We start from the raw sequence: 26,885 nt of genomic DNA on the forward strand, positions 1-26,885 counted from the left end.
TCTTCCTCTTAGAAATCTTCTTGGAGCCTAATTATCACGGCCATACTCTCATCTAAAAGATCACTTCTTTCAATTTGTTCATTCGAAATGACCATGAAAGAAGGGCATAAAGGGGTCTCACATAAGACTGAAATGTAATTCCGTGCGATCATCAGCGTAATCAGAAGGATCATGTTTTCATCCCGACGTTGGCAAAAGTGAAGTCGAAGTTGCTATTATCAAAATTGCACCAAGATAAAAGTGATTTAAACGCAAAAGTTGCAATAACATAGACCTCATTTGTAGCTTCTTCAGTTATTTGTATCAGTCTGAGCAGCAGTAAGATGAACATAGAAGTTCAATTCTGAGAAGAATTCTATCAGGAGAAGTATTGCTTGTCTGGGGAAGTGGCAAAATTTTTTTTTTGTCACTGCAGATTGTTGTCCAATAATAAATAATAGAATTTAGGCCTTCTCTAATGGCAAACAGAGAACAAAACCAGTTCTAAACAGACAACAAATTTTGCAGGGAAATGATGAGCCACCGCTTCAACAATTGGAGAAATAAAAAAGAGAGAGGATTCTATTAGTAGGGAATAGACAAACAAAAGCTTTAACTTTAGTTGGAGCCAAAAACAAAAGCTAAAGATGGAGGGGAAGAAATTATAATGTCACCTCAAAATGATTTCAGATGTTGTAGGGAGAAGCAACGGGAAAGATATCTCGTTCACATTCCAGCTTCATCCTTGGGGGTATCATTAGAACCAGAGAGAGCGTGCAATAATATATAGTCAGACTACAGGAAGGTTGTCATAATCCTATAGCGAAAATGCTATTAAGATTCCTCCAAAATCTAATCTTCCAACCACCTTTGGTCTCCCCCCACTCATCATTCACCACCGATAAAATCTTGGTTCCAGACAAATCTCAAAAAGACTATAGACCGGAGAGGAGAAAAGACGATCAATATTCTAGATTAGGACTTCTACGAATGATACGTCCGATACGATACAAGGATACGTCCGATACGATACAAGGATCCATTTGGCATCGTTTTAAATGGTCTATTTACCGAATCAGATCCGATTAGGATATTGGTCCATCTGGATCAATTAACAACTCTTATCGGGTTTCAGACCGAATTTGATCCGCGTCACATAGGCTTTAACAATAACGGGATATTGCTACAGTATCGATACGGTACAGGACGGTCCGCGTGCCGCTGGCCTGTCGGACCGGTACGTAGCGCCCGTACCGGGCGGTACGGACCGGTACGGCAAACCTTGGTTTTAACAATTACGGGTGTATTTCTTTAAGATTCGTATGATGGTCCGGATTGGGGTAAAGAGAGTTAAAGAAATGGGCCGTGGAACGAACGAAGCAGAGACTATTCTGATAGTATGGAGGAGGACAACGATGACTTTGCCCCGGGGTATCGTAGAGATCGGTTAAGTGGGTACGAGGAAGTGGGAAGCTGTATCGCTGAAAATGAACAGCACTCGAAGGGAGAAGTGGTGGGTGAATCTGGTTCAGAGCTTGATGATGCTGGATCGAAGGCGAGCTCAAACAGTACCAGGAAGGATGTTCCCACGGAAGTGGATGCCGATGAGAACAAAGGGGCAGAAGAAGTGTTGGCTTCGAATTCAGAAGCTGGAGGAGTTAAGAGTGGTAAGCATGATGCGTTAGTAGAGAAAAAGATTTCCACGGAAGAGTACTCAACCGTGAAGCCTGATGGAGTCGAGGAAGGTGTTTCCTCTCTCAGCAATGATGGTAGTGATCTATTGAAGCTCAGTGGTTTTCCAAAAGTGCCAACGCGACCGCGGTCATCACTGTCACATAAAGGTCCTACAGATGACCATTGCCTCAGTACTGGTGGTGGAAACAAGATTGAAGTTGTTCCTAAAGGAGATTTTGAGATGGTTATAGATGTTGTTCCAACTGATGGCTTCTTAAAAGAATCGCATGTGGATCACTCTGACCATTTGAAATATGAAGAACAAGCTAATTCTGGTGATGTTGATATCAAATCCTCTAAAGAAACAATAGAGTCTCCCTGTGAGCCACAGATGAACCTCCTGCATTCAACATCATCTGCTATGATGGTAGATGTAGGGAAGGAGGATAAGTTTGCTAACCATGTGAGTCAAGAGGAGGAACACGAGAAACAAATTAACTCATCTTCGCCTACTGCATCTCAGCAAAATCTATTCTCTCAGCTTGATGGTTCTAGACAAACTCAGGCTAGCCTGTTCATGGAGATGCCACCTCAGAGTGAAGAAATGGAGGCAATCGATCAATTGAAACAAGTCACTGCCAATTTACCTCCAAAAGTTGAAGCTCAATCATTCATGGAGATGGAAGATGTAAAGCAAAACCAACCAACTTAATTTAAAATCTGTGATCTGAACCTAATGGAAGCTCCTGAGATAACTGAGATTCCCAGTGATCCTCTTTTGAATGATTGTAATATTTCAGCTCCTCCTCTGGAAACTGAGAAACAACTTTCGGTTGATTTTGGCCTGTCGATAAATAGCAAGGCCAAAGTTACTTATGACTTCAACCGTCTTTCAGGTGATGACAAAGTGATTCCAGTAATTGATTTGGAAGACGATTCTCCAATTGAAGTGAATGCCTGTAATCCTTCGAAGGCCAAGTAAGTTTTTTTCATATAGCTGGTCAATTTGTGGAATGTTTGATATTTCTATGCCATTTTTTCTTGAATTTATTAGACCTTAATATTTGTACTCCTCCCTCACTAGATGAGTTATTCCTGATGTGGTAATAAAGCAGGAACGAATTGATATATCCTGTAGAGAATGTTATGAACCACACAGCACATTCAGATGACCTTCCTGTCATTCAGGACAGCTACAGTCTAGCCATTTCTGACTACCTGGGAGCTGATATGTCATGCAGCCCATCAGTACAAGCAGACCTTAATAACCTTCAAGTTGGAATTGATCTTCATGGTGCTGAGGTATATGCATGGCTTGTTAACAGAAATCCTGTTCTTCAGATTAAATTCTTCTTCTGCTAGTTAATCTCTTGAAGATAATCTTTCTGTTCTTTCATATAATCCTGTTACAAATATAAATCTGCTATTTTTTTTCTTTTTTGTCTGTTTTTAGGGGTTTCCTGGTGTTGATGATTCAATATATGGATCTCTTGGAGATATAGGTTTGTATTATTTGCTGCAGTTTTTGTTGTTTTCTTTACAAATTATCATTTTTCAGGAGTTAACTTTGATTAGTGCTAGTAATTCACTTCTATTTTTGTTTTCCCCCCACAAAATTAGTCTTTTCTTAGCAGTTAGCTTTTTATTTTTGCAATCATTTGAATTTTGAAAGTTCTTTAACATATTAAAATTCAAGTTATTACTACTGTTGGATGTTCATGAGATTTTTCTTTTCATGAAATAGAAGGCAAAGCCATTTAAATTTAGTAGATAAGATTAGAGCTAAAATTTTGGTACAACACAAAAGATAGGGAAAAAACTTGGAATGAGTAGTAGTCCCCTACTCTGTCTTCCTTCATCTCAGTTCCAGTGCTTAGTGGGACTTGGGGCTAGATTCCACTTTCAAATCCAAATATGAAAGTGCCAGGTGGTGAAATTGTATCTTGAGCCTTGCCTAATCCATCTAGCAATCCTGGTTGACCTTGGAACACCTCAAATGCCTGCCATGCATATTAATCTTCCCACCATCCGAGTGAAAGTAAGCCTTGTCACATGCATCTTGTAGTGACACACAGCAGCACGAAGCTGTCCAAATGGCCAATCATGTAGGATATTCATGATTGGAGCTGAAACCCACCTTGGCTTAGCCAGTTACATAGTGGATGCGGGCAGTTCAACTGGAGAGTCTTGCTAAGGTTGAGTTCAAGTTCAGTTTCCTTCGCAATAGTCCTTTAGTACATGTACATAAACAACCTATATGTTAACTAAATACATGCAAGACTAACACGAGTGCAACTAAGTGCTGTCAAATTCTGGTTCACTATCTGTGTACAGTGTGTATTAGTAGGAATCAATTGTGAGGTTGGGTCATGGCATTACAGTGAGGTTGCTCTTTTCACAACCAGGTGACCAAGTTTCATGAACATAGCAGCTTGAGGGGTCCCTAGACCCAACCTCAGTATAGAGTCTCGTATACTAGGCATTTTTCAAAATTCTTGTCATTTGAAAACCTATGTCAAATTTTGTAAAGATAAGCCATGCCAAAAACATGTCCAAGTATGTTCACCTCATAACACTAGGTATGCCAGATCATCTGAATTGGGTTAGGCTGAATTTGCATATTGGCACAAATATTTCCAAGCTCAATTCGTAATGGTTTCGAAATACTTGTTACGGTAATAAGCTGGTGAAAATGGAGTGTATTTACTGTTGTACTTAATTTTTTATTCTCTCTTTTTGTTTGAGGATTCATCTGATGTGTGGTTGTATTCATTGTAAATTGCTTTACATGAATGATTAAGTTTGGATATTGAAGCATATTAGATAGTTTTCCAAGTTTGTTTTAAGTGTTTGCTACACAACATTTTGTTTTATAATTTTAACAATATTTTTCACTTGTAGGATTCATGGAGGTCTGGGACCATCCAACACAAGATTATGAGAAGTTCTTTTGAACCTTTAACTGTGTTGTGGCAATTGAAGTAAGGCTGCTTATTACTTATCCTCCAGCCAGTATCTGGATTTCAAACATCTAGGATTTTAGACAATAAATAGCACATTGATATATCAACTATCAGTTGCTGTGTCCAGTATCTAAACCACATGTCACAAAGTTGTGTTCTGCTTTTGTTGTCTGCTGCTTTAAATTCCTGCCATTAACTTTGTCCTTACCTTGTGAGAATGGTTGTTTTGTACCTTGTTCAGTAACTTCTGTTTGCCTGTTTGAGGAGAGGCTTCCATCTAATTCCATAGTCTATTGTTTGATGATGAAGGTTAACATTGATTAACTTAATTGTGCTCTATGTAGCTAATATTGCTGAAGTATCATTATCAGTTAATGTTTTATCTCATTATATTTCCAGATGTTCTCTTTCCCACTAATCTTATGTTTAGTGCTAGATTGGCTTGCAGTTGGTAGATCCTTGTAACACATCTAAGTTCGATTTCTAGTATATTTTATCAAGATAAATTAGAAATTCTAGAGGTTGCCTCTTGGCTTTCCAGGGAAAGGAAGTGAGAATGAGAACACGTAAGTATGAAACTTTTGTAAAGAAGTGGACTACTAGTGTTCAAAGAATTGGCATGTGAAATCATATAATGAAGAGTGAATGAAACTTTTTATTGCTGTTAGAAAGGTCCATGAAATTTGAACCAAGTCTTTTACTGGATTGAATGCTCAAGGATATAAAAATTTGTGTTGCATTAGGTTGGTCAAATTGGACAATGTGTAATAAAAACATCAGATTTGTGATAAAAATAATTAAAATATTAAAGGAACCTAAATTTGGGGAAAAATTAAAATTAAAAATAAAAAAATACTTAAAGCTTGTTATTTTCCTCAACTTTTGAAACTACAACAGAAAGTTAAAGAAAAACTACTCAATTTTCTAGATAAAATCCCCTAAATGTTCAATTTATGAATTTTGAATTTCACCAAAATTTCTAACTTTCTATTTTCATCTTTGATTACTTGTGAAAAGAAACTCTAATAGTCTAGCTCTGGCTAATCATGTATCATATATGAAAACATCAGACAAAGATCATCAGGAGCTACTTATTGTCATATATAAAATTTATGCCTAAAGATTACTAAAATGTAGTTTTTTTATGACATTACTGAAATCTAGCCTTCTGAAGATGATTATATTTTTCTAAATCTGCTTTCATTGTGTACCATGACATATACAAAAATCCTTGATGTTGACATGGTGATCGGTAGTACATGCATGTTTTTTTATTGTGTTCTTAACCCTGTTTTATTTGCTTTTTTCTCTTTAAAAAAAGAATAACTGAGTTCCTCCTCCATTTTTGGCAACCATATGGAGAGGTGAATCTCTTATAAATAATGTCACCGTCCACGTTCATTGAAGAAGCCATCTATCAATTAACATCTGAAGTGTCAATGAGTTGTTCCCATATTGTGCTAAACTTCTCGAGCTGATTGGACCAATTCAGGATAAAATCAATGATCCTGTAATCAATTTTCTGAACTAGTGTAAGGGTTCACCAGAGGTTTTATTTTGTGCCAACTAAATTGCCCAGATCCATAAAGGATTGGGACCAACTTAAGGACACATACATGGTAACAAAGCAACAGGATGATAGCAGAAGAAAGGGTAAGAGAACGTTATTCGGACAGAGTAGAAGAATTTGATGTGGTAGACATTTCTTTTTTGGTATGATGGATAATTATGGCTAAGGTTTGGTAAATTGTCGAAGAGGATTGATTAATTGAAGCCGACACCGATAAGATTCATGAGCTGGCAACAAGAACATTTATATTCCATGAAGAGCTGTCGGTTGCTAAACACATGGTTCGGCTGAAGGAAGAGGTCTAGGATCACACATTTGACCATTGTTCTTAGTTGCGTACCACGTTGCTTTAGAAATTGAAGCAGAACTTGGATGTTTCACAAGATCAACTGTTATATGTTTCTACAATGGAAAATCAGACATGGTGCATAATTAATCTGAAAAGCAAATAGTTCTTGCAGAGGACATTCCTACATCTATTGAGCGTGGATGTTGCCTAGGCAATCTACTTAGAAAGGATTGATAGTATTTGAAGGCAAAGATAGAGAAGCTTGGCTTACCAGGCTGTTTGCTCTTAGCATTACTCAATAGCCAAAGGTGAAATAGTTTTCTTTGGGAAATAGACTTGGATTGGATGTGGGTTCATAGTTTTTATGAACTCAATGGTAGTGGTTGATTTAATCAATTCAAGGGTAGTGATTTAGAACAACCTACAGGGTGGTAGGCTTAAGAATTTGAGAAGAGAGTTGATGGAAGGTAAAAAAAGGGGGAGGATTCAATTTAACATACTTAATTCACAAAAATTTCAGTCGAAACAATGAAAGAACAAGTAATGTAAATTCTAACACATACCAGTTATGAGGAGGAAGAAGATACTTTATCACCCTTCTTGACCAGCTTTATTTTGATTTGAGCTTGGTTCAAGAGACCTATTGATAGTTTTTCATTTGGAACCAAACTCTTACAAAATGCAACCTGCAGGCTTTTTTGGGTGCCTACTATAGGCTGATTAGTGATTTTTCTCCCTTTCTTTTCAGAATTCTAATTAACAAAAGTGTCTGAATTGCATGTAATTTTGTTTTAAGGAGTATCCGTTCCTTAGATAAAATATAAATTTAAAATGCAAAAAAATAATGTTGGGTTTTCTTAGCATGTTCTTTATGTTCATCTATTTCCTAATTTTTCTATTTTTCCTTCTTATTTGTCACAAGACCCTGCATTTGTTTTCTTTTTATAATTTTAATGTGACTTAATACAACAAAATTACTCAACCCATCTTTCTCTCCTCCCTGCCCCTACTTTTATCTGCTGGTGAGCAATTCAGCAGTTGGATCTGTTGTATTTCATCACAGCAGCGAGACAAATTACCTCATCTGAAAGCCTGCTGTTGTCAGACTTCTTGTCATGATGGCCATTGTGCCATCAAGCATTCTTCTTCAAAGCCATCAAAAGACAATTACATTGTATAGCAGGTATGACATGAGAAAAGGTGAGATTAGATGAATCAGGACTTGAAACTTGATTTTTGATAATAGTTGTCTTTAAAGCTTATGTATAAACATGATTGTTATGCTTTAATTGTTGTTGCTTTGGTTGGAATTTTCACCTGAAATTAGTGGAGGTTAATCATGAAACTGCTTCCCCCCATTAACAAACTTCATATCATAAAATAACTTGCGATGCTGCCAATAGTGGCAAGCGATCTGTGAACATAGAATAAGCTATCTTGTTTTGTAATTTTTGGAAATTGAAGAAAAAGTGGACTTGTTTCTTTACAATATTGTTCTTAGTGTCATCTCTGTATTATATTTGGTCTTTAGTTGCAAAATAATCTAGAGGATCATCTTCACTGCAAGTATGTCATGTACATTAGCGAGAATATAGGTGTAATCTATGTTTTGCTGTAAACGGGAGCATCTGAATTCATAATAACCGTAGACTTTCTTGCTTGCTAGAATGGTTAAAATATGACTTGTTTATTCTCATTTTGAGCAAAATAAAGGTTCCGTGTCAAGAATATAATTGTCATCTTTTGCATATTCATAGGTTTTGTTGGTCAATTCTTGAAGGAATCTTCCATTAGAGATATTGTGAGCTATTGGTAGTTAGTTCTTGACATTTTAAAATTTTTTTATCAGGACCGTTTGCAGTAAAAGAGTTTGATATAATAAAGTGAAACTGCTTCCAAGTTATTGAGGTCTACTAAAGTTTTGGCTTTTGGAAGTTCAGATGCTAATTGTTTCTTGTAGGAGTTATGTGATATTATTGCACTCCTCTAAGTAATATTTCATGCACTTAAACCATGGTACTGTTTCTCGGGATACCTCAGAACAAACTTGAGCACCTCCGGATGATACATTGTGAACTAAAACATCGATCTTGATAAATTTAAATGCTTCAATTTTTTCTTGTACAATACTTACCATCTCAACTGGTTCTATTGCTTTGTCATTGACCTAACGTAACCCCTGCAACTCGTAAGTGTATTTCCTTTATTCCACTTTAGTTTCTATTAACCATTACACTTTCATTGATTTATTTCATTTCTGTCATGCTTGTCTTGTTTGATAAGACTTGTCTTTACTCTTATACATTTACCAAATATATCATTAAACAGCAGCATTCTTAATGACAAAAACATCAGAAGCAAATTTTCAATTAAGAATCCAAAAGCTTCTTATGTTGGTAATGTGGATAGGGAGAGGGGATGGGTGAAAGGAGGGGATTGAACAACTGGCATTAGTTAAATTTAGGACAGTAATGGCCTGTTGGTTGATAAGTAAAAAATCAATTCTTATTCTTGGACTTTGCTTCTGGAAAGATTTTAATGTTTCACTTCTTGATGGGTTTGACATTGGAGTTTGGCTTGGTGTGGATGTGTCATAGTATAACATAATGTGCTTCATTTTCTGCCAGTGCTACTTGCTGTTTAAAAAAGCATCACAATGATGTTGGGTAAACATTTCCTCGGAGATGTCATTTTACATGGAAAATACATCCAAGATCCACAATATCTTTCTTATGAAAGTGAAGCATGAACCGGGAAATAGCAATTCAGCTTATAATTTAAGTTTGATGATCTTGGGATTTTATTTTTGAGCAAAGGTGCAGCTTAGCTTGGTTTGTAACTCTTTGCTATCACTCCTCTTTTATGCTTTTGCAGCTATCCTTTGGTGCCAGTTTGTTGGGTTTCTTTTGGGATTTCATGGTTGGTCTAATACTGGTGAAGAAAATTTCTTTTGGATTGGTGTTGATGGTTGAGTGCCCGATCATCTTCTTTCGGATATGGTTGGTATTTGTCCATTTAGGTATCCTGATGCTTTGACTCATCCCCATTTTACCTTCTAGGAAGCCACTACAGCTTATGTTTCACATTGTGGACCAATTCTTGCTCAACTTGGCCATCGGAAACATGCATAGGTCTTGTGTAATCTTGATTGTGTTTCCTCATCATCTGTTCTTGGACGTAATTTGACCAATTATAGCCTATTGTTAATTCATCACTTGGGCCGGGCCATCTATAAGTGTGTTTTTTGTCTGTTAAAGCAAATTTTGGTGTGTAATGTGTAGTAGGGGAGGACGTGTGTCCAACTTTCAATTAGGTCGTAAGCCTCAGTAGGGAGTCTTGAGTTCAATCGGATTGGATTTTCTATAATTGTATTGAGCGTGTCTCCCCAATTCTCAGGGGATTCTGAAGATTCAGAATATTCAACTATTAGGTATAGGTTGTGAGAGATTAGATGATGCATCATATAATGATTTATCGAAACAATTAAGTTAATCTTTGATTCATAAGATCGATCGATCGATCGATCGAAACGTCCGAATGTTATATTAATCTGATAAATTATTTTGACGCATTTGTTGAGATGGGGTGGCTAATTCTCAGACCAAATTGTATTTGTTTTTCTAACTCCGGTACGTTTATGATTGGGGAACCGGTGCAAAGAAACGAATTAGATTATTTATCCAGGACCAAGATTTAATCCAAGGAAAAATCATCGCGACACAATCAATCAATCAATCCTAATTAAACCTAACTTCAATCGATTTATACTAAGATCCACACTTCACCCGATTTCTAATTCTATATGGAAGGATTTGCTCTATCACTTGGCTCTCACCTGTGGTATTGTGCAGACCAACTACCCTCCACTAATCTAGCTTGATTCAGCCAACTCATCGCTAACGCCAGACTTAACTTCCAACTCCAAAAACCTAAATTTGATCATTCGAAATGACCATGAAAGAAGGGCATAAAGGGGTCTCACATAAGACCGAAACGTAATTCCATGCGATCATCAGTTTAATCAAATGGATCATGTTTTCATCCTAACGTAGGTAAAAGTGAAGTACCTTTCTCTCCGTTCGATCCTGAACCTTGGGGCACGCAATGTTCCTCTTCATCTCGTCGTAAACCCCGTCGCAGTCGATGACCGAGGAATCCTCTTTAATTGCCTTTTTGTGTTGCTCCTCAATCTACCAAATTCCGCCCTGCGGACTTCCGGCAAACTTCTGGACTTGCGACGATCCACTTGGCGAGTTCCGACGAGATTCTTTTGGTAAGCTCCTAGACTTCTCGGATTTGTTCCCGCAGAACCTCCGACTGGTCTATTTACCGGATCAGGTCCGATTAGGATATTGGTCCATTTGGATACATTAACAACTTTTATCGCGTTTAAGATCGAATCCGATCCTTTTAACTGAGGCTTTAACAATAACGAGTGTATTTCTTTAAGATTCGTGTCAGTGTGGGATGCTTCGTCCTTTTAATAAGTGTATGCTATCAAAATCCTAAAAATAGCCACGTGTGTAATTTTCTTTTTGTCTCGTCAATCTTCCCTTCTCTTCTATTAAAATAACCAAATACCGATATGTTAGATCCGATTGCCACCTAATGAATGATATGTCCTATACGATACAAGGATCCATTTGACATCGTTTTAGATGGTCTATTTACCGGATTAGGTCCGATTAGGATATTGGTCCATCTGGATCCATTAACAACTCTTATCGAGTTTTTGATTACGCTGATGATCGCACGGAATTACGTTTCGGTCTTATGTGAGACCCCTTTATGTCATTCTTTCATGGTCATTTCGAATGAACAATTTGAAAGAAGTGATCTTTTAGATGAGACAATGGCGGTGATAATTAGGCTCAAAGAAGATTTCTCAGAGGAAGAAAACCAGTAGATATGTACCCAAAGTCGGATTCGAGTGCCACCTATTCGATGCAAAAATTAGGGTACCTTCTTTTTGTCCGAGAAGGGGAGGAAGAAGAGTCAGTGAGCGCGAGGGATGAAGAAGTACGGACTCCAGCTTCGATTTCTTTTGACGCAGAAGACCTCGAAATGACCATGAAAGAAGGGCATAAAGGGGTCTCATATAAGACCGAAACGTAATTCCGTGCGATCATCAGCGTAATCAAAAGGATCAAAATTGAAGTACCTTTCTCTTCGTTCGATCCTGAACCTTGGGGCGCGTAATCTTCCCCTTCATCTCGTCGTAAACCCCGTCGTAGTCGAAGATCGAGGGATCCTCTTCCATTGCCTTTTTGTGCTGCTCCTCGATCTACTAAATTGCACCATCAATCAAACAACCCGCAAGTTCATTTACTTATCAATACCAGAAATAAGGAAATCATTTTAAGAAACCTTCTGGATAGACTTGTTCTTGGACGCGTGCCGTGAGATTTCCCTCTCGATATCATCCACATCGTCGCCGACGCCGAAAGCGAAGGCATGAGGGGGAGGGCGAGGAGGAGTTGGCTTCGAGGTCTTTAGTGTCGGCGGAAATCGAAGCTGGAGTCCGTACTTCTTCATCCCTCTTACTCACCGACTCTTCTTCCTCTCCTTCTCGGACAAAAAGAAGGTACCCTAATTTCTGTTTCGAATAGGTGGCAATCGAATCCGACTTTGGGTACATATCTACTAGTTTTCTTTCTATGAGAAAACTTCTTAGAGCCCAAATATCACCGCCATAGTCTCATCTAAAAGATCACTTTTTTCAATTTGATTATTCGAAATAACCATTAAAGAAGGGCATAAAGGGGTCTCACATAAGGCCGAAACGTAATTCCGTGCGATAATCTTCCCCTTCATCTCGTCGTAAACCCCGTCGCAGTCGATGACCGAGGGATACTCTTTAATTGCCTTTTTGTGTTGCCCCTCGATCTACCAAATTTCGCCCTGCGGACTTCCGGCAAACTTTTGGACTTGCGACGATCCACTTGGCGAGTTCCGACGAGATTCTTTTGGTAAGCTCCTAGACTTCTCGGATTTGTTCCCGCAGAACCTCCGACTGGTCTGTTTACCGGATCAGGTCCGATTAGGATATTGGTCCAATTGGATCCATTAACAACTCTTATCCGGTTTAAGATCGAATCCGATCCGCGTGACAGAGACTTTAACAATAACGGGTGTATTTCTTTAAAATTCGTGTCCGTGTGGGATGCTTCGTCTTTTTAAACGTTGTATGCTATCAAAATCCTAGAAAGAGTCGCTTGGGTAATTTTCTTTTTGTCTCGTCAATCTTCCCTTCACGTCTATTAAAATAACCAAATACTAATATGTCAGATCCGATTGCCACCTAATTAATGATACGTTCGATACGATACAATAATCCATTTGTCATCATTTTAAATGGTCTATTTACCGAATCAGATCCGATTAGGATATTGGTCCATCTGGATCCATTAACAACTCTTATCAGGTTTAAGACCGAATTTGATCCGCGTGACAAAGGCTTTAACAATAACGGGTGTATTTCTTTAAGATTCGTGTCAGTGTTTGATGTTTCGTCCTTTTAATCGTTGTATGCTATCAACATCCTAAAGAGAGCCGCTTATGTAATTTTCTTTTTGTCTCGTCAATCTTCCTTTTTCTTCTTTTAAAATAACCAAATACCAATATGTCAGATCTGATTGCCACCTAATGAATGATACGTCCGATACGATACAAGGATCCATTTGACATCGTTTTAGATGGTCTATTTACCGGATTAGGTCCGATTAGGATATTGGTCCATCTGGATCCATTAACAACTCTTATCGGGTTTAAGACCGAATTTGATCCGCGTGACAGAGGCTTTAACAATAACGGATGTATTTCTTTAAGATTCGTGTCAGTGTTTGATATTTCGTCCTTTTAATCGTTGTATGCTATCAAAATCCTAAAGAGAGCCGCTTGTGTAATTTTCTTTTTGTCTCATCAATCTTCCCTTCTCTTCTATTAAAATAACTAAATACCAATATGTCAGATCCGATTATCACCTAATGAATGATACGTTCGAAAAGATACAATGATCCATTTGGCATCGTTTTAGATGGTCTATTTACCGGATCAGGTCCGATTATGATATTTGGCCATCTAGATCCATTAACAACTCTTATCGTGTTTAAGACCGAATCCGATCCGCGTGACTGAGGCTTTAACAATAACGAGTGTATTTTTGTTTAAGATTCTTGTCAGTGTGGGATGCTTCGTCGTTTTAATCGTTGTATGCTATCAAAATCCTAAAAAGAGCCGCTTGTGTAATTTTCTTTTTGTCTCGTCAATCTTCCCTTCTCTTTTATTAAAATATCCAAATACCAATATGTCAGATCCGATTGCCACCTAATGAATGATACGTCCGATACGATACAAGGATCTATTTGGCATCGTTTTAGATGGTCTATTTACCGGATCAGGTCCGATTAGAATATTGATCCATCTGGATCTATTAACAATTCTTATCGGGTTTTTGATTATGCTGAAGATCGCACGGAATTACGTTTCGATCTTATGTGAGAACCCTTTATGCCCTTCTTTCATGGTCATTTCGAATGAACAATTTGAAAGAAGTGATTTTTTAGATGAGACTATGGCGGTGATAATTAGGCTCCAAAAAGATTTATTCAGAGGAAGAAAACCAGTAGATATGTACCCAAAGTCGGATTCGATTGCCACCTATTCGAGGCAAAAATTAGGGTACGTTCTTTTTGTCCGAGAAGGGGAGGAAGAAGGGTCGGTGAGCGCGAGGGATTAAGAAGTACGGACTCCAGCTTCGATTTCTGTCGACGCAGAAGACCTCGAAGCCAGCTTCTCCTCGCCCTCCCCCTCCTGCCTTCGCTTTCGGTGGCGGCGACGACGACGATGACATCGAGAGGGAAATCTCACGGCAGGTGTCCAAGAACAAGTCTCTCTAGAAGGTTTCTTGAAATGGTTTCTTTATTCCTGGTCCGATTAGGATATTGGTCAATCTAGATCCATTAACAACTCTTATCTGGTTTAAGACCGAATCCGATCCGCGTGACAGAGGCTTTAAAAATAATGGGTGTATTTCTTTTGATCATTCGAAATGACAATGAAAGAAGGGCATAAAGGGGTCTCATATAAGACCGAAACGTAATTCCGTGCAATCATCAGCGTAATCAAAAGGATCAAAAGTGAAGTACCTTTCTATCCGTTCGATCATGAACCTTGGGGCGCGTAATCTTCCCCTTCATCTCGTCGTAAACCCCGTCGTAGTAAAAAATCGAGGGATCCTCTTCCATTGCCTTTTTGTGCTGCTCCTCGATTTGCCAAATTCCACCATCAATCAACCAATCCGCAAGTTCATTTACTCATCAATACCAGGAAAAAGGAAACCATTTCAAAAAACCTTCTGGAGAGACTTGTTCTTGAACGCGTGCCATGAGATTTCCCTCTCGATGTCATCCTCGTCGTCGCCGCCGCCGAAAGCGAAGGCATGAGGGGGAGGGCGAGGAGGAGTTGGCTTCGAGGTCTTCTGTGTCGGCGGAAATCGAAGCTGGAGTCCGTACTTCTTATTCTCTCTTGCTCACCGACTCTTCTTCCTCCACTTCTCGGACAAAAAGAAGGTACCATAATTTCTGTCTCGAATAGGTGGCAATCGAATCCGACTTTGGGTACATATCTACTGGTTTTCTTCCTCTGAGAAAACTTCTTAGAGCCCAATTATCACCGTCATAGTCTCATCTAAAAGAGCACTTTTTTCAATTTGATTATTCGAAATAACTATGAAATAAGGGCATAAAGGGGTCTCACATAAGACCGAAACGTAATTCCGTGCGATAATCAGCGTAATCAAAAGGATCATGTTTTCATCCAAACGTAGGCAAAAGTGAAGTACCGTTCTCTCCATTCGATCCTGAACCTTGGGGTGCGCAATCAACCCCTTCATCTCGTCGTAAACCCCGTCGTAGTCAAAGACCGAGGGATCCTCTTCCATTGCCTTTTTGTGCTGCTCCTCGATCTACCAAATTCCACCATCAATCAACCAATCCGCAAGTTTATTTACTTATCAATATCAGGAATAAGGAAACCATTTCAAGAAACCTTCTGGAGAGACTTGTTCTTGAACGCGTGCCATGAGATTTCCCTCTCGATGTCATCCTCGTCGTCGCCGCTGCCGAAAGGGAAGGCATGAGGGGGAGGGCGAGGAGGAGTTGGCTTCGAGGTCTTCTGTGTCGGCGGAAATCGAAGCTGGAGTCCGTACTTCTTCTTCTCTCTTGCTCACCGACTCTTCTTCCTCCACTTCTCGGACAAAAAGAAGGTACCCTAATTTCTGTCTCGAATAGGTGGCAATCGAATCCGACTTTGGGTACATATCTACTGGTTTTCTTCCTCTGAGAAAACTTCTTAGAGCCCAAATATCACCACCATAGTCTCATCTAAAAGATCACTTCTTTCAATTTGATTATTCGAAATAACCATGAAAGAATGGCATAAAGTGGTCTCACATAAGACCGAAACGTAATTCCGTGCGATTATCAGCGTAATCAAAAGGATCATGTTTTCATCCAAACGTTGGCAAAAGTGAAGTATCGTTCTCTCCATTCGATCCTGAACCTTGGGGTGCGCAATCTTCCCCTTCATCTCGTCGTAAACCCCGTCGTAGTCAAAGACCGAGGGATCCTCTTCCATTGCCTTTTTGTGCTGTTCCTCGATCTACCAAATTCCACCATCAATCAACCAACCCGCAAGTTCATTTACTCATCAATACCAGGAATAAGGAAATAATTTTATGAAACCTTCTGGATAGACTTATTCTTGGACGCGTGCCGTGAGATTTCCTTCTCAATGTCATCCTCGTCGTCGTCGCCGCCGAAAGCGAAGGCATGAGGGGGAGAGCGAGGAGGAGTTGGCTTCGAGGTCTTCTATGCCGACGGAAATCGAAGCTGGAGTTCGTACTTCTTCATTGCTCGCGCTCACCGACTCTTCTTCCTCCCATTCTCGGACAAAAAGAAGGTACTCTAATTTGTGTCTCGAATAGGTGGCAATCGAATCCGACTTTGGGTACATATCTATTGGTTTTCTTCCTCTAAGAAATCTTCTTAGAGCCCAATTATCACCGCCATAGTCTCATCTAAAAGATCACTTCTTTCAATTTGATTGTTCAAAATGACCATGAAAGAAGGGCATAAAGGGGTCTTACATATGACCGAAACGTAATTCTATGCGATCATCAACTTAATCAAAAGGTTAATGTTTTCATCCAAACGTAGGCAAATGTGAAGTACCTTTCTCTCCATTCGATCCTGAACCTTGGGGCACGCAATCTTCACCTTCATCTCGTCGTAAACCCCGTCGTAGTCGAAGACCGAGGGATCCTCTTCCATTGCCTTTTTGTGTTGCTCCTCGATCTACCAAATTCCACCATCAATCAACCAACCCGCAAGTTATTTACTCATCAATACCAGGAATAAGGAAACCATTTCAAGAAACCTTCTAGAGAGACTTGTTCTTGGACGCCTGCCGTGAGATTTCCCTCTCGATGTCATCGTCGTCGTCGTCGCCGCCGAAAGTGAAGGCAGGAGGGGGAGGGCGAGCAGGAGCTGGCTTCGAGGTCTTCTGCGCCGGCGGAAATCGAAGCTGGAGTTTGTACTTCTTCATCCCTCGCTCTCACCGACTCTTCTTCCTCCCCTTCTCGGACAAAAAAAAGGTACCCTAATTTCAACATCTAATAGGTGGTAATCGAATCCAACTTTGGGTGCATATTTACTGGTTTCCTTCCTTTGAGAAATCTTCTTAGTGCCCAATTATCACCACCAAAGTCGCATCTAAAAGATCACTTCTTTAAATTTGATCATTCGAAATGACTATGAAAGAAGGGCATAAAGGGGTCTCACATAAAATCGAAACGTAATTCCATGCGATCATCAGCTTAATCAAATGGATCATGTTTTCATCCAAACGTAGGCAAAAGTGAAGTAACTTTCTCTCCGTTCGATCCTGAACCTTGGGGCACGCAATCTTCCCCTTCATCTCGTCGTAAACCCCGTCGCAGTCGATGACCGAGGGATCCTCTTTAATTGCCTTTTTATGTTGCTCCTCGATCTACCAAATTCCGCCCTGCGGACTTCCGTCAAACTTTTGGACTTACGACGATCCACTTGGCGAGTTCCGACGAGATTCTTTTGGTAAGCTCCTAGACTTCTCGGATTTGTTCCCGCAGAACCTCCGACTGGTCTGTTTACAGGATCAGGTCCGATTAGGATATTGGTCCATTTGGATCCATTAACAACTCTTATCGGGTTTAAGATCGAATCCGATCCGCGTGACAGAGACTTTAACAATAACGAGTGTATTTCTTTAAGATTCGTGTCAGTGTGGGATGCTTCGTCCTTTTAAACGTTGTATGCTATCAAAATCCTAAAAAGAGTCGCTTGGGTAATTTTCTTTTTGTCTCGTCAATCTTCCCTTCACTTCTATTAAAATAACCAAATACCAATATGTCAGATCCGATTGCCACCTAATTAATGATACGGCCGATACGATACAATAATCCATTTGGCATCATTTTAAATGGTCTATTTACCGAATCAGGTCCGATTAGGATATTGGTCCATCTGGATCCATTAACAACTCTTATCGGGTTTAAGACCGAATTTGATCCGCGTGATAGAGGCTTTAACAATAACGGGTGTATTTCTTTAAGATTCGTGTCAGTGTTTGATGTTTCGTCCTTTTAATCGTTGTATGCTATCAAAATCCTAAAGAGAGCCGCTTATGTAATTTTCTTTTTGTCTCGTCAATCTTCCCTTCTCTTCTATTAAAATAACCAAATACCAATATGTCAAATCCGATTGCCACCTAATGAATGATACGTTCGATAAGATACAATGATCCATTTGGCATCGTTTTAGATGGTCTATTTATCGGATCAGGTCCGATTAGGATATTGGGCCATCTGGATCCATTAACAACTCTTATCGGGTTTAAGACTGAATCCGATCTGCGTGACTGAGGCTTTAACAATAACGAGTGTATTTTTGTTTAAGATTCGTGTCAGTGTGGGATGCTTCGTCGTTTTAATCGTTGTATGCTATCAAAATCCTAAAAAGAGTCGCTTGTGTAATTTTCTTTTTGTCTCGTCAATCTTCCCTTCTCTTTTATTAAAATAACCAAATACCAATATGTCAGATCCGATTGCCACCTAATGAATGATACGTCCGATACGATACAAGGATCCATTTGGCATCGTTTTAGATGGTCTATTTATCGGATCAGGTCCGATTAGGATATTGGTTCATCTGGATCCATTAACAACTCTTATCTGGTTTTCGATTACGCTGATTATCGCACGGAATTAGGTTTCGGTCTTATATGAGACCCTTCTATGCCCTTCTTTCATGGTCATTTCGAATGAACAATTTGAAAAAAGTGATCTTTTAGATGAGACTATGGCGGTGATAATTCGACTCAAAGAAGATTTCTCAGAGGAAGAAAACCAGTAGATATGTACCCAAAGTCGGATTCGATTGCCACCTATTCGAGGCAAAAATTAGGGTACCTCTTTTTGTCCGAGAAGGGGAGGAAGAAGAGTCGGTGAGCGCGAGGGAAGAAGAAGTACGGACTCCAGCTTCGATTTCTGTCAACGCAGAAGACCTCGAAGCCAGCTCGTCCTCGCCCTCCCCCTCCTGCCTTCGCTTTCGGTGGCGGCGACGACGACGATGACATCGAGAGGGAAATCTCACGGCAGGCATCTAAGAACAAGTCTCTCTAGAAGGTTTCTTGAAATGGTTTCTTTATTCCTGGTCCGATTAGGATATTGGTCAATCTAGATCCATTAACAACTCTTATCCGGTTTAAGACCGAATCCGATCCGCGTGACAGAGGCTTTAACAATAACGGGTGTATTTCTTTTGATCATTCGAAATGACCATGAAAGAAGGGCATAAAGGGGTCTCATATAAGACCGAAACGTAATTCCGTGCGATCATCAACCTAATCAAAAGGATCAAAAGTGAAGTACCTTTCTCTCCGTTCGATCCTGAACCTTGGGGCGCGTAATCTTCCCCTTCATCTCGTCGTCAACCCCATCATAGTCGAAGACCGAGGGATCCTCTTCCGTTGCCTTTTTGTGCTGCTCCTCGATCTACCAAATTCCACAATCAATCAACCAATCCGCAAGTTCATTTACTCATCAATACCTGGAATAAGGAAACCATTTCAAGAAACCTTCTAGAGAGACTTGTTCCTGAATGCGTGCCTTGAGATTTCCCTCACGATGTCATCCTCGTCGTCGTCGCCGCCGAAAGCGAAGGCATGAGGGGGAGGGCGAGGAGGAGTTGGCTTCGAGGTCTTTTGTGTCGGCGGAAATGTAAGCTGGAGTCCGTACTTCTTCCTCCCTCTTGCTCACCGACTCTTCTTCCTCTCCTTCTCGGACAAAAAGAAGCTACCTTAATTTCTGTCTCGAATAGGTGGCAATCGAATCCGACTTTGGGTACATATCTACTGGTTTTCTTCCAATGAGAAAACTTTTAGAGCTCAAATATCGCCGCCATAGTCTCATCTAAAAGATCACTTCTTTCAATTTGATTATTCGAAATAACCATGAAAGAAGGGCATAAAGGGGTCTCACATAAGACCGAAACGTAATTCCGTGCGATCATCAGCGTAATCAAAAGGATCATGTTTTCATCCAAACGAAGGCAAAAGTGAAGTACCATTCTCTCCATTCGATCCTGAACCTTGGGGTGCGCAATCTTCCCCTTCATCTCGTCGTAAACCCCGTCATAGTCAAAGACCGAGGGATCCTCTTCCATTACCTTTTTGTGCTGCTCCTCGATCTACCAAATTCCACCATCAATCAACCAACCCGCAAGTTCATTTACTCATTAATACCAGGAATAAGGAAACCATTTCAAGAAACCTTCTGGAGAGACTTGTTATTGGATGCCTGCCGTGAGATTTCCCTCTCGATGTCATCCTCGTCGTCGCCGCCGCCGAAAGCGAAGGTAGGAGGGGGAGGGCGAGGAGGAGCTGGCTTCGAGGTCTTCTGCGTCGGCGGAAATCGAAGTTGGAGTCCGTACTTCTTCATCCCTCGCGCTCACCGACTCTTCTTCCTCCCCTTCTCGGACAAAAAGAAGGTACCCTAATTTTTGCCTCGAATAGGAGGCAATCGAATCCGACTTTGGGTACATATCTACTGGTTTTCTTCCTCTTAGAAATCTTCTTGGAGCCTAATTATCACGGCCATACTCTCATCTAAAAGATCACTTCTTTCAATTTGTTCATTCGAAATGACCATGAAAGAAGGGCATAAAGGGGTCTCACATAAGACTGAAATGTAATTCCGTGCGATCATCAGCGTAATCAGAAGGATCATGTTTTCATCCCGACGTTGGCAAAAGTGAAGTCGAAGTTGCTATTATCAAAATTGCACCAAGATAAAAGTGATTTAAACGCAAAAGTTGCAATAACATAGACCTCATTTGTAGCTTCTTCAGTTATTTGTATCAGTCTGAGCAGCAGTAAGATGAACATAGAAGTTCAATTCTGAGAAGAATTCTATCAGGAGAAGTATTGCTTGTCTGGGGAAGTGGCAAAATTTTTTTTTTGTCACTGCAGATTGTTGTCCAATAATAAATAATAGAATTTAGGCCTTCTCTAATGGCAAACAGAGAACAAAACCAGTTCTAAACAGACAACAAATTTTGCAGGGAAATGATGAGCCACCGCTTCAACAATTGGAGAAATAAAAAAGAGAGAGGATTCTATTAGTAGGGAATAGACAAACAAAAGCTTTAACTTTAGTTGGAGCCAAAAACAAAAGCTAAAGATGGAGGGGAAGAAATTATAATGTCACCTCAAAATGATTTCAGATGTTGTAGGGAGAAGCAACGGGAAAGATATCTCGTTCACATTCCAGCTTCATCCTTGGGGGTATCATTAGAACCAGAGAGAGCGTGCAATAATATATAGTCAGACTACAGGAAGGTTGTCATAATCCTATAGCGAAAATGCTATTAAGATTCCTCCAAAATCTAATCTTCCAACCACCTTTGGTCTCCCCCCACTCATCATTCACCACCGATAAAATCTTGGTTCCAGACAAATCTCAAAAAGACTATAGACCGGAGAGGAGAAAAGACGATCAATATTCTAGATTAGGACTTCTACGAATGATACGTCCGATACGATACAAGGATACGTCCGATACGATACAAGGATCCATTTGGCATCGTTTTAAATGGTCTATTTACCGAATCAGATCCGATTAGGATATTGGTCCATCTGGATCAATTAACAACTCTTATCGGGTTTCAGACCGAATTTGATCCGCGTCACATAGGCTTTAACAATAACGGGATATTGCTACAGTATCGATACGGTACAGGACGGTCCGCGTGCCGCTGGCCTGTCGGACCGGTACGTAGCGCCCGTACCGGGCGGTACGGACCGGTACGGCAAACCTTGGTTTTAACAATTACGGGTGTATTTCTTTAAGATTCGTATGATGGTCCGGATTGGGGTAAAGAGAGTTAAAGAAATGGGCCGTGGAACGAACGAAGCAGAGACTATTCTGATAGTATGGAGGAGGACAACGATGACTTTGCCCCGGGGTATCGTAGAGATCGGTTAAGTGGGTACGAGGAAGTGGGAAGCTGTATCGCTGAAAATGAACAGCACTCGAAGGGAGAAGTGGTGGGTGAATCTGGTTCAGAGCTTGATGATGCTGGATCGAAGGCGAGCTCAAACAGTACCAGGAAGGATGTTCCCACGGAAGTGGATGCCGATGAGAACAAAGGGGCAGAAGAAGTGTTGGCTTCGAATTCAGAAGCTGGAGGAGTTAAGAGTGGTAAGCATGATGCGTTAGTAGAGAAAAAGATTTCCACGGAAGAGTACTCAACCGTGAAGCCTGATGGAGTCGAGGAAGGTGTTTCCTCTCTCAGCAATGATGGTAGTGATCTATTGAAGCTCAGTGGTTTTCCAAAAGTGCCAACGCGACCGCGGTCATCACTGTCACATAAAGGTCCTACAGATGACCATTGCCTCAGTACTGGTGGTGGAAACAAGATTGAAGTTGTTCCTAAAGGAGATTTTGAGATGGTTATAGATGTTGTTCCAACTGATGGCTTCTTAAAAGAATCGCATGTGGATCACTCTGACCATTTGAAATATGAAGAACAAGCTAATTCTGGTGATGTTGATATCAAATCCTCTAAAGAAACAATAGAGTCTCCCTGTGAGCCACAGATGAACCTCCTGCATTCAACATCATCTGCTATGATGGTAGATGTAGGGAAGGAGGATAAGTTTGCTAACCATGTGAGTCAAGAGGAGGAACACGAGAAACAAATTAACTCATCTTCGCCTACTGCATCTCAGCAAAATCTATTCTCTCAGCTTGATGGTTCTAGACAAACTCAGGCTAGCCTGTTCATGGAGATGCCACCTCAGAGTGAAGAAATGGAGGCAATCGATCAATTGAAACAAGTCACTGCCAATTTACCTCCAAAAGTTGAAGCTCAATCATTCATGGAGATGGAAGATGTAAAGCAAAACCAACCAACTTAATTTAAAATCTGTGATCTGAACCTAATGGAAGCTCCTGAGATAACTGAGATTCCCAGTGATCCTCTTTTGAATGATTGTAATATTTCAGCTCCTCCTCTGGAAACTGAGAAACAACTTTCGGTTGATTTTGGCCTGTCGATAAATAGCAAGGCCAAAGTTACTTATGACTTCAACCGTCTTTCAGGTGATGACAAAGTGATTCCAGTAATTGATTTGGAAGACGATTCTCCAATTGAAGTGAATGCCTGTAATCCTTCGAAGGCCAAGTAAGTTTTTTTCATATAGCTGGTCAATTTGTGGAATGTTTGATATTTCTATGCCATTTTTTCTTGAATTTATTAGACCTTAATATTTGTACTCCTCCCTCACTAGATGAGTTATTCCTGATGTGGTAATAAAGCAGGAACGAATTGATATATCCTGTAGAGAATGTTATGAACCACACAGCACATTCAGATGACCTTCCTGTCATTCAGGACAGCTACAGTCTAGCCATTTCTGACTACCTGGGAGCTGATATGTCATGCAGCCCATCAGTACAAGCAGACCTTAATAACCTTCAAGTTGGAATTGATCTTCATGGTGCTGAGGTATATGCATGGCTTGTTAACAGAAATCCTGTTCTTCAGATTAAATTCTTCTTCTGCTAGTTAATCTCTTGAAGATAATCTTTCTGTTCTTTCATATAATCCTGTTACAAATACAAATCTGCTATTTTTTTTCTTTTTTGTCTGTTTTTAGGGGTTTCCTGGTGTTGATGATTCAATATATGGATCTCTTGGAGATATAGGTTTGTATTATTTGCTGCAGTTTTTGTTGTTTTCTTTACAAATTATCATTTTTCAGGAGTTAACTTTGATTAGTGCTAGTAATTCACTTCTATTTTTGTTTTCCCCCCACAAAATTAGTCTTTTCTTAGCAGTTAGCTTTTTATTTTTGCAATCATTTGAATTTTGAAAGTTCTTTAACATATTAAAATTCAAGTTATTACTACTGTTGGATGTTCATGAGATTTTTCTTTTCATGAAATAGAAGGCAAAGCCATTTAAATTTAGTAGATAAGATTAGAGCTAAAATTTTGGTACAACACAAAAGATAGGGAAAAAACTTGGAATGAGTAGTAGTCCCCTACTCTGTCTTCCTTCATCTCAGTTCCAGTGCTTAGTGGGACTTGGGGCTAGATTCCACTTTCAAATCCAAATATGAAAGTGCCAGGTGGTGAAATTGTATCTTGAGCCTTGCCTAATCCATCTAGCAATCCTGGTTGACCTTGGAACACCTCAAATGCCTGCCATGCATATTAATCTTCCCACCATCCGAGTGAAAGTAAGCCTTGTCACATGCATCTTGTAGTGACACACAGCAGCACGAAGCTGTCCAAATGGCCAATCATGTAGGATATTCATGATTGGAGCTGAAACCCACCTTGGCTTAGCCAGTTACATAGTGGATGCGGGCAGTTCAACTGGAGAGTCTTGCTAAGGTTGAGTTCAAGTTCAGTTTCCTTCGCAATAGTCCTTTAGTACATGTACATAAACAACCTATATGTTAACTAAATACATGCAAGACTAACACGAGTGCAACGAAGTGCTGTCAAATTCTGGTTCACTATCTGTGTACAGTGTGTATTAGTAGGAATCAATTGTGAGGTTGGGTCATGGCATTACAGTGAGGTTGCTCTTTTCACAACCAGGTGACCAAGTTTCATGAACATAGCAGCTTGAGGGGTCCCTAGACCCAACCTCAGTATAGAGTCTCGTATACTAGGCATTTTTTAAAATTCTTGTCATTTGAAAACCTATGTCAAATTTTGTAAAGATAAGCCACGCCAAAAACATGTCCAAGTATGTTCACCTCATGACACTAGGTATGCCAGATCATCTGAATTGGGTTAGGCTGAATTTGCATATTGGCACAAACATTTCCAAGCTCAATTCATAATGGTTTCGAAATACTTGTTACGGTAATAAGCTGGTGAAAATGGAGTGTATTTACTGTTGTACTTAATTTTTTATTCTCTCTTTTTGCTTGAGGATTCATCTGATGTGTGGTTGTATTCATTGTAAATTGCTTTACATGAATGATTAAGTTTGGATATTGAAGCATATTAGATAGTTTTCCAAGTTTGTTTTAAGTGTTTGCTACACAACATTTTGTTTTATAATTTTAACAATATTTTTCACTTGTAGGATTCATGGAGGTCTGGGACCATCCAACACAAGATTATGAGAAGTTCTTTTGAACCTTTAACTGTGTTGTGGCAATTTAAGTAAGGCTGCTTATTACTTATCCTCCAGCCAGTATCTGGATTTCAAACATCTAGGATTTTAGACAATAAATAGCACATTGATATATCAACTATCAGTTGCTGTGTCCAGTATCTAAACCACATGTCACAAAGTTGTGTTCTGCTTTTGTTGTCTGCTGCTTTAAATTCCTGCCATTAACTTTGTCCTTACCTTGTGAGAATGGTTGTTTTGTACCTTGTTCAGTAACTTCTGTTTGCCTGTTTGAGGAGAGGCTTCCATCTAATTCCATAGTCTATTGTTTGATGATGAAGGTTAACATTGATTAACTTATTTGTGCTCTATGTAGCTAATATTGCTGAAGTATCATTATCAGTTAATGTTTTATCTCATTATATTTCCAGATGTTCTCTTTCCCACTAATCTTATGTTTAGTGCTAGATTGGCTTGCAGTTGGTAGATCCTTGTAACACATCTAAGTTCGATTTCTAGTATATTTTATCAAGATAAATTAGAAATTCTAGAGGTTGCCTCTTGGCTTTCCAGGGAAAGGAAGTGAGAATGAGAACACGTAAGTATGAAACTTTTGTAAAGAAGTGGACTACTAGTGTTCAAAGAATTGGCATGTGAAATCATATAATGAAGAGTGAATGAAACTTTTTATTGCTGTTAGAAAGGTCCATGAAATTTGAACCAAGTCTTTTACTGGATTGAATGCTCAAGGATATAAAAATTTGTGTTGCATTAGGTTGGTCAAATTGGACAATGTGTAATAAAAACATCAGATTTGTGATAAAAATAATTAAAATATTAAAGGAACCTAAATTTGGGGAAAAATTAAAATTAAAAATAAAAAAATACTTAAAGCTTGTTATTTTCCTCAACTTTTGAAACTACAACAGAAAGTTAAAGAAAAACTACTCAATTTTCTAGATAAAATCCCCTAAATGTTCAATTTATGAATTTTGAATTTCACCAAAATTTCTAACTTTCTATTTTCATCTTTGATTACTTGTGAAAAGAAACTCTAATAGTCTAGCTCTGGCTAATCATGTATCATATATGAAAACATCAGACAAAGATCATCAGGAGCTACTTATTGTCATATATAAAATTTATGCCTAAAGATTACTAAAATGTAGTTTTTTTATGACATTACTGAAATCTAGCCTTCTGAAGATGATTATATTTTTCTAAATCTGCTTTCATTGTGTACCATGACATATACAAAAATCCTTGATGTTGACATGGTGATCGGTAGTACATGCATGTTTTTTTATTGTGTTCTTAACCCTGTTTTATTTGCTTTTTTCTCTTTAAAAAAAGAATAACTGAGTTCCTCCTCCATTTTTGGCAACCATATGGAGAGGTGAATCTCTTATAAATAATGTCACCGTCCACGTTCATTGAAGAAGCCATCTAACAATTAACATCTGAAGTGTCAATGAGTTGTTCCCATATTGTGCTAAACTTCTCGAGCTGATTGGACCAATTCAGGATAAAACCAATGATCCTGTAATCAATTTTCTGAACTAGTGTAAGGGTTCACCAGAGGTTTTATTTTGTGCCAACTAAATTGCCCAGATCCATAAAGGATTGGGACCAACTTAAGGACACATACATGGTAACAAAGCAACAGGATGATAGCA

At 39.4% G+C, this 26,885-nt stretch overlaps 2 pseudogenes; both read left to right on the top strand.

Annotated features, from left to right (window-relative positions):
- The first annotated feature begins 526 nt into the window (after positions 1-526).
- Positions 527-3,015, top strand: LOC135644273 (uncharacterized protein At4g26450-like; annotated as a pseudogene).
- An 18,137-nt stretch (positions 3,016-21,152) lies between these two features.
- LOC135644274 (uncharacterized protein At4g26450-like) lies at positions 21,153-23,640 on the top strand (annotated as a pseudogene).
- The last annotated feature ends 3,245 nt before the right edge of the window (positions 23,641-26,885 follow it).

The sequence above is a fragment of the Musa acuminata genome, chromosome BXJ3-8, assembly GCF_036884655.1.
Source record: "Musa acuminata AAA Group cultivar baxijiao chromosome BXJ3-8, Cavendish_Baxijiao_AAA, whole genome shotgun sequence".
Lineage (NCBI taxonomy): Eukaryota > Viridiplantae > Streptophyta > Magnoliopsida > Zingiberales > Musaceae > Musa > Musa acuminata.